Consider the following 13,839-nt stretch of genomic DNA (forward strand, 5'->3'; position numbering starts at 1 on the left):
ATTATGTTACATCAGGGAAAAATACAAGCCCTTTATTTCCAGCCTTCTCTCTATTCTATCAGATCTCACAGTCGTCATTATGCCCGTCGTATTTAATATTGCTCAAATGAACGGAGCTTGCTTTAATCACCGCAACCTTTCTGCCTCCCCCAGCTCCCCCCTCCCCAGGGTTAAGGCTTTTTTCCTTTCTTTTTTAATTCAGATACATAAATACTCCTATTATGAATGCGTTAAGGGTTTCCAGGAGACGGCTCCGCGGGCTTGTTTCGGGAGCTGGCTGCTATCAGCAGCATTCCCATCAGCAGCTATTGTGTGAGGATGGAGGTGCTGGAGCCCAGCACAAGCAGGATGCGCCAGGCAGAGCCACCACCCACCGGCTGCTCCGGAGACATCACAATAAAAACCCGGGCAAATATTGACTCTGAAATCAATTTCCTAGATTAGGATTGACTGCCGGAACTCACCCGGGTTGCTGCAGAACCAGCCGATCCCGTGGTGCTCAGATAATAAAGCGCACAGATCCGAGGTCAATGGGAAATTATTATTTACAGACTGGCTGCAAAGGTGGAGGAAAAGCCCATCAGGGCCCAGGTTAAACCTTCCCATGCCACGAGTGGCACGGTGGGGCAGGTTTGGGAAGATGTCGCTTTGATTTAGGGAACGGGGCAGTGGAACCTTTCAGCCATAAGAGATCCACTAATCGGTGGATCTGGTTTCCCGCGTGGTTTTCCACCCTGTGCTTATTTAGGCTCCTTTCACCTCATCCTGGTTATTGAGATATCTCCCAGGATCCCCCCAGACAGGCTCTAACCACCCTGAACCCCATGAGTGCTGCTCCTGGGCACAGGACCGGGAACACCCCATTGAAACCAAGCCCTGGCCTGGTTCACATCCTCAAATCAGACATCAGAGAAGCCTCCCTGTGTGCCCTGGACCGCTGCCTTGCTCAGCCGGTGTTAGCTGGTTAACAGTGTGCTCAGGCTGCAGGAGGTCACTCCTGGGAGGTGCTGGGGGAAGCTCTCAGTAATACATCAGACCTGTGTTATCTCAACAGCCCCTTCCCAAGACACGGCCACAGGGACCACAGTGCTCTAAATCAACACTGTCCTTTCCTTCTCTTCTCCTTCCCAAGTGCCAGCTCTGAAAATAAGAGCCATTTGCAGGAAAATCCCCCATCACAGAAGCTCCTCTCTCCCAGGGATCCGACGTTATTGCCGTTTATGGGAGCTGTGAGCACACCTTCAGTAGATGAGAAGGATGGCACACAAGGTTCAGATCGTTAGACAGTAAGCCAGGGCTGGGGGTCAAGCAGTTCTATTTAACAGCCTGCTCCCGGTGCCAACTCTTTAGCCTGCTAGGAGATGAGCGCAGACTCCGCTCCTGATGGAGGAGATGGTTTGTTAGGGTTTGCCTGGGTCCTGCTTCTCCCTGGAAGCAGTTGGTGACAGCCTCGTGTTCCCCTTGGGAACACTGCTTCCTTTGGTTCTGCAGCTGAGCATGGCAAAGTGAACCCCCTGACCCCTTCTGTGTCCTCTTTGGGCCTGGGGGAAGCAGGATGCTGATGCTGCTGTCAGGGTTTAGTGCCCCAAGTGCCAGAGACCTGCTGTGGCATAGAGCCCTTCTGCACCTCAGCTCACCTCCTGCACACGGACAGTGAGCATATTCCCATTGCCTTTTTAAAGCATAATCTTTAAGGCAATCCTAGTGATGCACGTTCATGGAGCAGGGAAGCTCTGAGCCAATTCTGGGTTATCCAAACTACAGTAACTGCATTTGAGGTCTCTTGCTCTGCAGCAAGGCTTGGGATTAGGCATCCTTTGGCCAGCACCACACAGCAACACACTTACTGCTCCAGCCTCCTGTGCCAGCACGTCTGCAGCACATGCTCTGGCACCAGCTCAGCTACACTCAGCACATTCTACTTTCCATAAATAAAAATTAAACAAACACTTAACGAGCGTCATGCATATTAATACCCTCCAGGTGAAGGTTAGCATGAGCTGTGATTGTGGCAAACCGCATCTGATTAGATTGACGTGGAAACAGGGGAGATAAACAACCCGCAAACCCCTAAAAATCAGAGTAATTTATTCTTTTGACCTCTGTGAGTTTCTCAGTTTTATGCAACTTCAGTCTCCTTCATGTAATGGGATTCTTCCCTGCTCAGTGTGTTTCAAAGAAGCAGGTGCTGGCACATTACAAATGACTCCATTCCCCTCACCTCTCCAACGGTTCACTACATGTATGGCATCTCCATGACAAGCGGAGCTTTTGACTCCGGCATCTCATAAAAAGCTCCTTGTGAAAGCAAGAGACTCATCATGGTCCCTCTGCTGAGCTGTCAAGCCTGTTGGGTAAGCAGGAGGTGTCAGGGATGACAGGGCCTGAAGCTCAAGCTGGCTTCTCCCACAACCTGTCAGGTTTATTTTGCAGAGGGAGCCAGTGCAATGAGGCTGGTTTGGGAAGCAGCAGCAGGACAGCCTGCATCCCGGCTACCTGCATCCGAGCCAGTGCTCCGAGCTGCCACCTTAGGCAACAAACACCCATGCCATTGTTTAGATGCCTGCACTGATGTGCATCCCAAAGCAGCCCTCTCTCTTCCCTGACTTTAAACAAGTTCAGGCATTCAAACAGAGTCTTTTCCAGCACAGCAGTCACTAATTCCCCCTCACTCAACCTGAGGAAAAAGGCCATTCCAGCCATAGACAGAGAGCCACCCGTGGCTAATAAACACCAATAAAGGCAGCCTGGAAGGATCTAACCCATGACTGGAGGTTCTCCACAGGGTCCCTGCTCTGCTGCTGCAGAAGCACCAGCAACACGTTCCAATGGACAGGCACTGATTGTTCCTTTGTTTCCCGTTTGTGGTGGCACTGCTCATCACAGCGGATGCTAATGAAGACGTGATGCGGGCAGCACCCTCCGCAGCCATTCTCAATTCATTAGCATCCTGTCACTCCGAGGGGTGACTGCGGAGACCCATGTTCCTGCATTCCCACCTCTCACCAGAACATGACAGGATAATAAAGCAAGGCTGTTTCCCATCCGAGGGAAAAGCCAAACGCTTTCCTTGAGCTCAGCAGTTGTTACAAGTCCCTAAAATGGAACACAAAACAACAGAACAACACCCCAGCGCCCAAATGAGCAGCAACGAAGACTCACGGTGCATCCCTGCTCACAGCCGTGTGTTAATCCTGAGCACATTGCAGTGCTTCCCCTGTTAGCTGCACTGCACATTAGTCCTATAGAAAACAAGCAGATGCTTTTTCCAGTGGCAGCCTGGCAGGGGGTTCCACATCTCCCAACCCTTCTGTGGGACCAGAAACACCCGGTGTTTTCACCTTATCCATTAAAACACCCCAAAGCCCAACAAATCTGTAGGAACAAATGGTGATGCTGTGGTTCAGTGTTTATCAAAACACCGAGTACCTCAGGGCAGGTGACACAGCAGCCACAGATAAAGGCAAATGTCTCCTAACACAGGCACCAACACGCCTCTTCAGTGGGACAGATAGATTCTAGCAGCTCGACGTAACAAGAAGCCCGTTTCACTACTGAATTCAGAGCAGGCGTGTTCTCCGAAAAGATGGAGTATGCCCTAACCAGTTCTTGGTTAGGAAATACAGGCACTGAACCATCCGATGGGCTCCCGAGTTAATGTGATAATAGCTGAGCCGGGTTCTTTAACACGACTGCAGCAGCCGGCGCTGCTGTGCTCAGGTTTCTGCACTACTTCTACCAGCACGATATCTAAACTCGACTCCTGTGCTCTGATTGGGGCCATATGTTACTGGCAGACATTCAGATGAGCCGTGAAGCTCACGCAGGTATTTGCTAAATCTGTGGAGATGCAGAATTTGCTGATCTCCGTTCTGTTGACAGCGGCTGCATCATCCAACTGGGAAATAACCGCAGCGCAGGGTGAGCCCCGCAGGCTCCAAAGCTGTGGGCAGCAAACAGCTGGCATAAAACTTCGGAAAACATCCACCCACAAAACGGGCCAATTCCGGATAACCCAGGAAACAAGGAGCAGACACTGGTATCCAGCTGTGGGATCACTCTCACCCAGCTCTGTGACCCTCTGCAGGCAGGGAGGGAGGGGAACAAGACATGGCTCAGCACAGCAAAGGCCTCTCCCTCCTCAAACAGGAGGTTTTGGAGACCCCGAGATGCTGCTGCAATGGGGCGACAACATACAGCCCTCTTGGCATGAGGGGCCCTTGGAAAGGAAACAGCAGCATCAGCTTCTGTGAGATGCTCATAAGCAGTAGGTTTGGCAGACCCCAGTGTGACAAAGCAGCCAGGAGGTCCCTGCCCACAGCAGCTTCCCATCGCCCAGAGAAATCCCTTCTCCTCTTTCCCTACAACCACTTGAGAAGGCTCCAGCAAAGCGTGGTCCATGGTAAGGGACCCTGGCTCTGCGGCAGAGCAGGACAGACAAGTGTTGGCAGCATCCGGACCCACAGACCTCGCACTTCTCTTATTGAATTTCACTCCCTCCACCTCTGCTCGCAGCTCGCTTCCCTTTCGGCCCCAGCTGCAGCACAACACCATCTGAGCTGTGAAAATGCAGTCAGCACATCCAGCCGCTGCTGCTGCCTCCTGAGCGGCCCTGACTTGGTCAGCTCTCCACGGCTGACAGCATTCCCTGATGTTAAATAGGCTTCGTGGCTGAGTGGGGGCAAGCTACCAGGGTAAGGAACCGACAGAGCGAGATGCCGAGAAGGCAAGAAGGCAACAGGGAGGCAGGAGCACATCCAAAACCCATTTTGAAGACCATCCCTGCACACCAGCATCGGCTCTCCCAGCACACATAGAGCCATCCAACCAGGAACAGAACAAACCTCCTTGAACAGCTTACAAGGAAAACACCTTTTTCCTCCCCTCCCAGAGAGGCTGACTGTGCTCATGGCAGGACAGGGGCTGAGAGCCACAGGAGATCAGGGCGCTTTGGGGTAGCTTTGGCTTCTCCATGTGTGCATGCTGCTGCAGCCATGCTGCACGCAGCCCAGAGAGCCCCATCAAAGCTCTTCCATCTTTAGTTTTCCCCCTGTTAAATCTAAGAGGGAAAAATACACCAAATGTTTGGTAAGAGCTGCTTCCCCCGGGGAGGGCTGTGGGAAATGCACTCTCACAAATGAGCTAACACAACTCCCCTTCCATGTTTATCTTCTTCATATTTAAAGCAAGGGGTGGGGAAAAAGGAGTAATATTTGGCTGAATTCCCCGTGCCTGTCAAAAACCAACACTTCATAAATATGTAATTGCGCCTATCTATCACCTGCTGGTGGTTTGGGCTTCCAGGAGCCAGGGAATCATTGCGAACCTCTGCATGGAGCTCGGTAATAAGCAGGAGGCAAAGCTTCGCTTTCCTTCCTATTGCTGCCCCAAGGATCCAACTGCTCTGGAGAAGCTGGGAGCTCTGGGGATTTGGGATGAGGAAAGACATTAAGTTTCAGCAAGTAAAATAAAATGAACCTGTAATTTTGCTTTCCTCCAGTGTTTGGGGTAGCAATTACCGGAACCATAAGTGACCAGGGAGGGGCTTGGGCAGAGTCTTTAGGTGACTAGCAGTGTTACCAGCAAGGCAGTGCCACCCCCATGGCACAGATGGGAAAACTGAGGCACTGCCTTTCTCCCTGTGTCTCTGGACACCCTGCCTGGGAAGTGTTCCTCCTGAGCAGGCATCATGCACAGAGGATGCTCTCGCTCCTCTCCATCACTGTGCTCCCCGCATTGTGCAGTGGGGCTCAGGGAAGGATGCAGGCAGGAAGAGCTCAGCCCACACTCTCACAGAACGGACCTTTCCTGCTGTGATGCACTTGAAAACACTCAAAAATAGACAAATCATGCTCCCCCCATCACCCCCCACCAGTCAGCCTCACACAAGGGCACCGGCTCTTTTCCATAGACTGTTCCTTTTAAGGACCACACACTTACATTTAATTAAAAGTATCTACGTGGGAATGAGATTAATTAATTCTCCTTCTACCCAAGAGCCCTCTCATTGTGTTCTCTTAAATGAGGTTTTAAAATGTTGTCTCTCTGCCCTATCTGGGTTACTTGCCTCCAGACAATGCTCGGGCTGTTATACCAGCATTACACCACTCCGGTGCTCCTTAAAGCAAAGGCAGGGTGCAGGGCCAGCCTGTTGCGCTCTGCAGGAGGTTAAGAGTAAAGCTCAGGACATGTGTGGGCACCCCTGAGGATCTACTCAGCCTTCCCATAGCCCGGGACGCTGACAACCTCCACGCAGCGCACGGCCGGAGGATGCCGCATGGGTGAGGCTTTGCAAGGTCAGAAGGTGAAGACAGATTCAACCTGCAAGGAGAGGGCTGCAAAAGGCTTCAAATCCTGGCTGGAAGCCCGGCAGAACGGATGCCGCGGCACCGAGGGCCCTGCGGCCGGTGGTGGTCAACAAGACGGAGCCTTCGCCGTTCCCCAGTGCCAAAATCCCCGGTGCACCCAGGAAGGCAGGAGCCTGCGAACGCCGCTTCCCAACCCGCCGCCTGCTCCCAGGCCAAGCGCACGGACGGGGAAGGGGAGCGCTGCCAGGAAGCGAACGGAGCGGGCGGAGAGCTCCCCGGAGCCCGGGGGAGGATGCGGGGGTGACCCCGAGCCGCGCGGCCAGAACGGTCCCGCCGTTAGAGCCGGAGGGCAACGCGTGCTCCAGCCCCCGCTCTTCCGTGCGCCCGAACTCCAGCTGGCGCAGAGGAAACGCCTTCATCCTAACCCAGTGTCCCGTAGAGAGGGTGGAAACCGAAGCAGAACGAGTTACCTGGGTTGGTGCCAGAGCCACAGGGGAGGAAGCGGCTCCTGGGCTTGCTCACACGTCCCGGGAGGGAGGAAATAAAGGCACACAGGGCAAATGACACAGCAGAGCCGCCTTTGGCTCTCCTGCCTTTAGGCAGCAGCACTGAGCTACCCGCACAAGCTGCGTTACCGTTTACACCGAGTCTGAACCGATGTACCCCTGCTCCGGGTGCGTGGGGAACCACAGGAGAGCACGGGGAGAGCTCAGGGGGTTACGGTGCTGCCAGGCCGGGAAAGGGGCTCGGACCCCCGGCTCCACCCTCTCTCTGGCACAACTTTCTTTCCCCCTGCCCTTTCCCCCACTGATCACTTCAGCTGTTTTCCTTCCCTGCCGTTGTCCAGCTGCCAATCTTCCCATCGATCCGTGAGCTCCAGCCTCCCGCAGCCCAAGATTAATTGATGGGGGACCAAGAGGTTTCTTCTCCCAAACAAGGGCTTCCCAGGCAGGTCCAACAGTACACCAGCCAGGCTATTTACATTGTGAGTCAAACAAGAATCACCCAGAGGCTCCCCAAGGCTCATAAAGGCACATCATCAGGGCGGGCTTATTTAAAAGTGGATCTCTATCAAAATGAGGGACCTCAGTAGTCCTTCCCAGACCGGCTTCCCAAGCCATACCCATGCCAAAGCATTTGCATCCCACTTTCCAGAGGTGGTTTGTGTTTCCTGAATTCCCTATGAGAAACCCCAATTGGGAGCACCCATGGCAAGCGCCTGGTGACTTGGCTCAGATTAACTCCGGCCAGATCAGCTCTTTGCAGAGCTTAGCCCATTTATATAGATTCCAGATTACTGTTTTGACAGATTTTCCTGACTTTGGTGGGAAAAACAAAAGGAGCAAGGGGTGGGGGATAAGAAGAATCTTTGCTGCCACGCTTCAGATAGTGCTTCAGACATGAAATATTCATTGCCTCTCAACCACGGTCTACAAGCTGGTAAGTGCTTCTGTGACCCCAAATAACACAGCATTGTTCCTTCCCAGTCCCCACGCCGGCAGCAGCTCCTGGGCCTTGCCTCTCTTGTGCCCCTGGAGAAGATGGGAACCCTCTGAAGGATGCTCCTGCACCCCAAGGAGTAGAGGCTATGCAGGGGACCCTTAAAACAGATCTGGGATGCCCAGGCAGCACTTATCTGCTGCTGATTTATGTCTCTGCAGCATCTATAGTAAATTCAGTGGATCGCCTTTACCTTCAGCGCTGTCTCTCCCCTGTAACACTAATCTTTTATTCATCTCAATTCTGAGCAAAGACTTTCCAGATAGTGAAGATGACAACGAGCACAGCGGGTATTTCGCCTCGCTGTCAGACACCAGGACTGTGGATGCTCCCTGCGTACCACCCACAGCCTCCCTCCTGTGCCAATAAGGATGTGGGTGTCCAGGTTCCGGCATCATCCATACCCTGCCCTAGGAGAAACCGGGTCTTGCAAAGAGAGGCCTGAGCCACGGATCGCAATCTTCCCATCCTTCCCAGACACCGGCTGGGTGGAAATTTCCAACATCTCCTTCATGCAACTGCTTACCCTCTGCCAGATTTATCTGCCTGCTATTAGCCTTCAGAGCCTGATTTGTCTGCCTGTCATTTGGACAAATGTTGACAGGCAGAAACAAGCAGGGCTTGCTTTCTTCCCCTCCCTTCTGCTTTCTTTTCTTCCCCCTCCACACATCCACCGCCAGTGAGAACATCAAGGGAAAAGGATGAGCAACTGACCCATAAAATAAATACAAGGCTTACAGTTTCTGATCAAGATTAAATACCGTAGGAGTCATGGCCAGATAAAAGCTGCTGAAGGAAAAGCCTCAGACCTCAGAAAGTATCCTCCCCACCCCAGCAGCGCTCCCAGCCACTGCGGGGGGGGCAGCCCCTGGGGTCAGGGTCCCCAATTCAGTCACATGCCTATAGCCCTTGGGAGGAGGAAGGAGCACCACTGCCTTGCTCTGCTCCCACCAGAGGCAGCAGCTCCCCAGGAGGGGAGCCCATCACCAGCGCAGTGTTTTAGAGCCAGCTTTGTACACACAGGGGCAAGAGCAGAGCACTTCTCCCGCGTGACCCGAGAAGCATGCACAGAGCATACAACAATAAACTGCATCAAATACTCTTGGTTTAACCCCAGGACATGCGCCTGGTTTAGAAGCTGTGGGCCCTGCTCTGCAGCCTGCCATAGCTAGAGCAGCCTGCAGCAGGGAGTCAGAGCCTGCAGGGACAAAACACCGGCTAAAGGAGCTTGAAGGCAGCAGCAAACTGCTGTCCTCAGGGGGTGTTGGGAGATGATGGCCTCCACTCAGAGGTGCCTGCACACAGATTAAGCACAAAATACACACAGTTTGCACAGGCCCAGGTAGACAATGGGAATGCATTCAGTGCTATGGCACTGGGTAACAACCACCCCTCAGGGCTCAAGGACTCCTGATGGGCACACTGACCCCCCAAGTCCCAGAGGGAAAGCTGCTGGCCCAGCTAATGGACACACAAGGAGTTTCCACGGAACATGCAACGGGTGGAACGTGCTTCTCCATTCCTGCTCCACTCTCCTCCTTTCCCTTCACATCAATGCATACCCATCTGCTAAAGCACTGAAGCACTCCAGCCACCCAGCTGCTGAACTCGGTGCTTGCCAGGCCAGCGCAGATTTCATTTCCCTCTCACTAGTTGCCAGTTTTCCCCATCCTGTAGGTCTCAGGTTTGCTTTCATAGACGTCCCCAGGCAAGCAGTGCACCACCCCTGCTGCAGCACAGCCATGTGCAAACACAACCACAACTGACCAATAAATGGGGCAGCTTACCCCCAGTTTCACAACCCTCCCCGCCTGAGCTGCCCCCCACAAACCGAAATCCACCCAAGCGCACCCCAAACCCCCTGAAACCCCCTTACCTGCAGAGCCGGGTCCCTGCATCCAAACCAGGCACCGGGCCTGAGCTGAGCATTAAGTACCTGCAGGTGGGGATGGAAAGTGGCTGCAGCTGAGCAGGGGCAGGGCAGGAGGGTGGGCAGCAGGCAGAGCCCCTGCCATTGCCTTGGCGAACAACAGTAGGGCAGTGCTGGAGAGGCTGTTCCCAAATACAGAAGACTGGGAGCCCTTGAGAGCTGCTGTACATCCCATGTGGAGCCCCCTAAGCCTGCCCTTGTACCAGTCCTTGGTTTGCCTTAAGCACACGTGTGTTTTCCTGGGCAAAAAGGCACAGTTGACAGGCGAGCACCAGCTCCAACCCAATTCAGTTCTGTTTAAAGTACCCAAGGTTTATACTCAAAAATCTATGAGTCCATACCCCCTGAGCACTGAGCACTTGCACACAGACCAGAAAGCATTGTTAAACCCTGCTCAAAACCACCCTGATAACCATGGCATGAGCTGAGTGGGTTGGGTCCGGGGTTGAAGGGTGCTTGCTGGGACTGGGCTGCTGGCAAGCTTCTGCCCCATAGCCGGCTGGTATGGGCTGATGTGCACCCTGGAGCAGGAGCACATCAGTGTCCTCCTCTGTTCTGCACCGGAGCCAGCACGCAATTGTGCAAACATGAGCCAGGGAGTCAAAGCAGTGGCACAGAGAGAGTTGGAGCCGCGCTCGGCAGCAAATTAGGCATTTAAAAGCTGAGGAGAGTGACGGGTGAAGATTAAACGCATTATAGATCTGCTGGAGGAGAGGCGAGTGAAAGAAAAGGTAGATCATTGACACCCCTCAGGCAACAGGGTGAAGACGTGTTTACGTACCGGTGTGTAATCAAGTAGGAATGAATGCAAGGCGCGGAGCCCTAATTGTTCATTTGCAATCAAGGCCACGTACACCTTTTCTTAGTCACAGAAAAACACCGCCGGGCTCCTTGTTCCTGCTCCACAGCGGCGTTACCTGGAGGAGGGGAAATTACCCGCAGTAATGGGGCTGACTGCGGGCACGGAGCAGCTGGGGAAGGGAAGCTGCAGCCCTCACCATCGGAGTGATGCTCTGGACACCGAGCCCCACGGCTGGGATGGCAGCAGGGTGGCAGACAGGAGAGCAGGAAGGACAGCACGCAGAGGTTTCCTTCTGCACCTGATTTGAGATGCCGGTGCCGCTGCCATGCTGAGGAGCTGCTGCCATCCTGTCGCAGGCAGGAGCCAGCGCGGTGCCAGCCCCGAGGGAAGCAGGAGCCGAGTACAGACGAGGGTGTGTGATCAAATATTCCCTTTGCTCCCGGCAGCTCTGTGGCTCCTGCTTGCTCGGCCCACACGTGCCAGCTCCAGGCCTGCTCCGGCAGGAGAGGCGATGCTCACCCTGCCTGTTGCAGCACAGAGGCAGATGCGAGGCTCCTGCCATGGGGATGCTGAACCCTGGTACCCAAACACGAATTGGTAACACCAGCCACCAGCACCCAGGCTGTGCAGGCAAAAGCAGTGAGGGAATCCAACCTTGGTGCTGTGGATGCTGAGAGTGAGCATGTGGGGCCTTGGGGGAGATGCCTAGGGCAGCACTGGTATTGCTGGGACATTAAGCAAGTCTTTGTTGAAGCTAGTCAGATGCAAACAGCATTTCCAGAACGGAATGGGGGTCATAACAGAGCACAGGAAACTGCCTGTGGGCTTTTCAACCAGCTCTTCCTGGCACTGGGCATGTTCACCCCTGCTCCCAGCACTGAGACGGATGGATGCCAGCTCTGCTGCACGGGAGGGCTGGCCTCTGCCTCCTGCCCTTAGTCACCTTCCTAAGGACAGTGTGGTTGTTTAACTGGAGTGTGTTTATTGAACTGAAGTGTGTTTGTGCAACTGAAGTTGGTTTATTTACCTACAGCTCGGGTATTTATCTAAAGTTTGGCTATTTGACTAAAGTTGGTTTATTTAGCTAAAGCTGTTTTGTCCAATTACCGTTTGTTTGTTGAATTAAAGCTTCCCAAGGAGGTTCTGCAGTTCCACCCAGATAATGCAGTACTCTGAAGGGGGTGATGTGTGCGACGAGGACGCTCTGCTGCAGATGCCTGGTAATTTGGACCATGACCTTGCTCAGGGTAAAGGACTGAGTGGCTTTGCCCTGGCTCACGGGGCTCAATCTGAGCCGGTTCTAACTCATGTGCAGTCAGTTCCCACGCTGTGTTCCCAGCACACTGCTCACCCAGAGTTACTGTGTGCTTACCTGCGGACTCTGTGCATGGCAGAGCAGCAGCTCTGGCCCTTACAGCACGGGGCTGCTGCTGCACCGGCACCAGCTCCCGGCATCCCTGCTTACCCAGTCCCATCGCCAGGACCCAGCACCGGGGGCACGTCCTGCCCGATCGATGCCGCCTGCAGCTGCTGCCGCCGAGAAAATGGGATTGGATCTTCAGGAAAAGCTATTAGCCCGTTGTCAGGCAGTGATGGGAGCTGCCGGGCCAGCATGGATCGATGCTGCCGGCCCCAGCGCCCCGCTCCTCCTTTCTATAGCAAGTGCCTTTCAATCCTGAGCCTGGAATTCAGGCTCGTTTTATCTGATCTGGGTTAAAGTGTCATCTATCACTAATTACTTTATGAGGCAGAGCACTCGAAGCTGGGACTTTATTCTTTGATTTCATAACAACCCAGAAGCATCCTCAGGTCCTCTTAATGAAACAGGCTCAACAGCTGTATGCTCGCTCTGGAAGGGAGCACTTTTCTGCGGCTGGTCACCAGGGATGTTCGATTCACTGAGTCTAGTTTCTTACTGTTCCTCTTTTCAGCTTTCCCCCTCAATACTTGTGTGTCTTGATGTCTGTTAAAGCAGTTGTGTATCACTGAGAAACTGACTATAAATGGGACATTTGCACATTCTTTTTGTCCATTTGTGTTGCCTGGGCAGGGCCACACGGGCAAAGACCCGAAGTGTTCAGGTACCAGTTAGGAAAGAGGCAGAAAAGGGGTACGAGGTGACCTCTAAAAGCCTGAAGGATGCGGACCACAGATAGGATAAAGCACAGACTTTGTTCTGCCACAGGACCACTGAGGCCATAGGAAGCTCCACAGAAGCTGGGACGTTCAGGAGCGAAGCCCTAACACAGCAGAGGGTGGAAGGAGGGACACTGGGCATACAACCCTGGGCACAGGGAAACCAGAAGCTGCAGCTTCTGAAGCCCTCACAGATGAACTCAAGGAGGTTTCCGAGCGGACGTAGTTCTCTGTGTGGTGTTAAACGGACAGACAAATGGCTAAAGCAATGGCTCGCAGCGTAACCCTACAGTCAGATGTGGGTTGCTGGCACGAGTCTGAGCTGCCCGAGAGGAAGGGTTGAGCTCTGGTTGTCCACACAGACCCCCTCGTTCCTAGGGACATAACAAGATAGAAATGAAAACCTTGAGAAGCCGTGGCTAAGTAAGCCTGTGATCTTTGCAAGCAGCACTCCGTTTGGGTTTCTTTCCCAAACAGATGGATACTGCGGCATGAAATTGCCAAGATTAAAGGCAGCAGCGGTTTAGTACAGGCAACTGGGGACATGAAATGGTTGGGCCATTCGAGGACGGGGATCCAGAGCCCTGGCACAGGTCCTGCTCAGCACTCACAGAAGGTAAACAGCCCCAGAGCAAGGCAGCCGCACACAGAGGCGCTGGCAAACGCACCAAGCATGATGCCGGGATGGGGATGAGCCTCCGATGTGTCCACAGCAGGGCTGGGGCTGGCAGCACCCGCACTGAGCGATGCTCACAACCACGTCCTCAACAAGCTGCTGGTGTTCAAGCACACTTGAACCGGTTTGACACTGGAACCAAGAAGCAGCCATAACCCAGGGCTCCCCATCCTCTCCCAGCTTCCCACCACAGCCCTGCCTTCACCATGGCACATCACCCCCGAGCATGCTGAATTATTGAGAGCCACTGCAGCCCGGCAGCAGCAGCAGGTCTGTGTGCAGCAGACATCTCAGACACAGCATTAATCATGGCTCAAAGCCCTCGGGGAGGGGTGCTGGCTCGAGCAGCACATGTTGAATCAGGAATTACAAAGAACCTCGGCCCCACTGCGACATCCAGAGTGGGACACTCGAGGCAGCTTGTGGCAAAGTGTGCGCAGGATAATGCGGGTTGTGGCACTCCGGGGTGTGCCCACTGCCCCGCTGT

The sequence above is a fragment of the Pezoporus flaviventris genome, unplaced genomic scaffold (genome assembly GCF_033815535.1).
Source record: "Pezoporus flaviventris isolate CSIRO_AGI_PZ_B2104156 unplaced genomic scaffold, CSIRO_AGI_Pfla_v1 ptg000113l, whole genome shotgun sequence".
Classification (NCBI taxonomy): domain Eukaryota; kingdom Metazoa; phylum Chordata; class Aves; order Psittaciformes; family Psittacidae; genus Pezoporus; species Pezoporus flaviventris.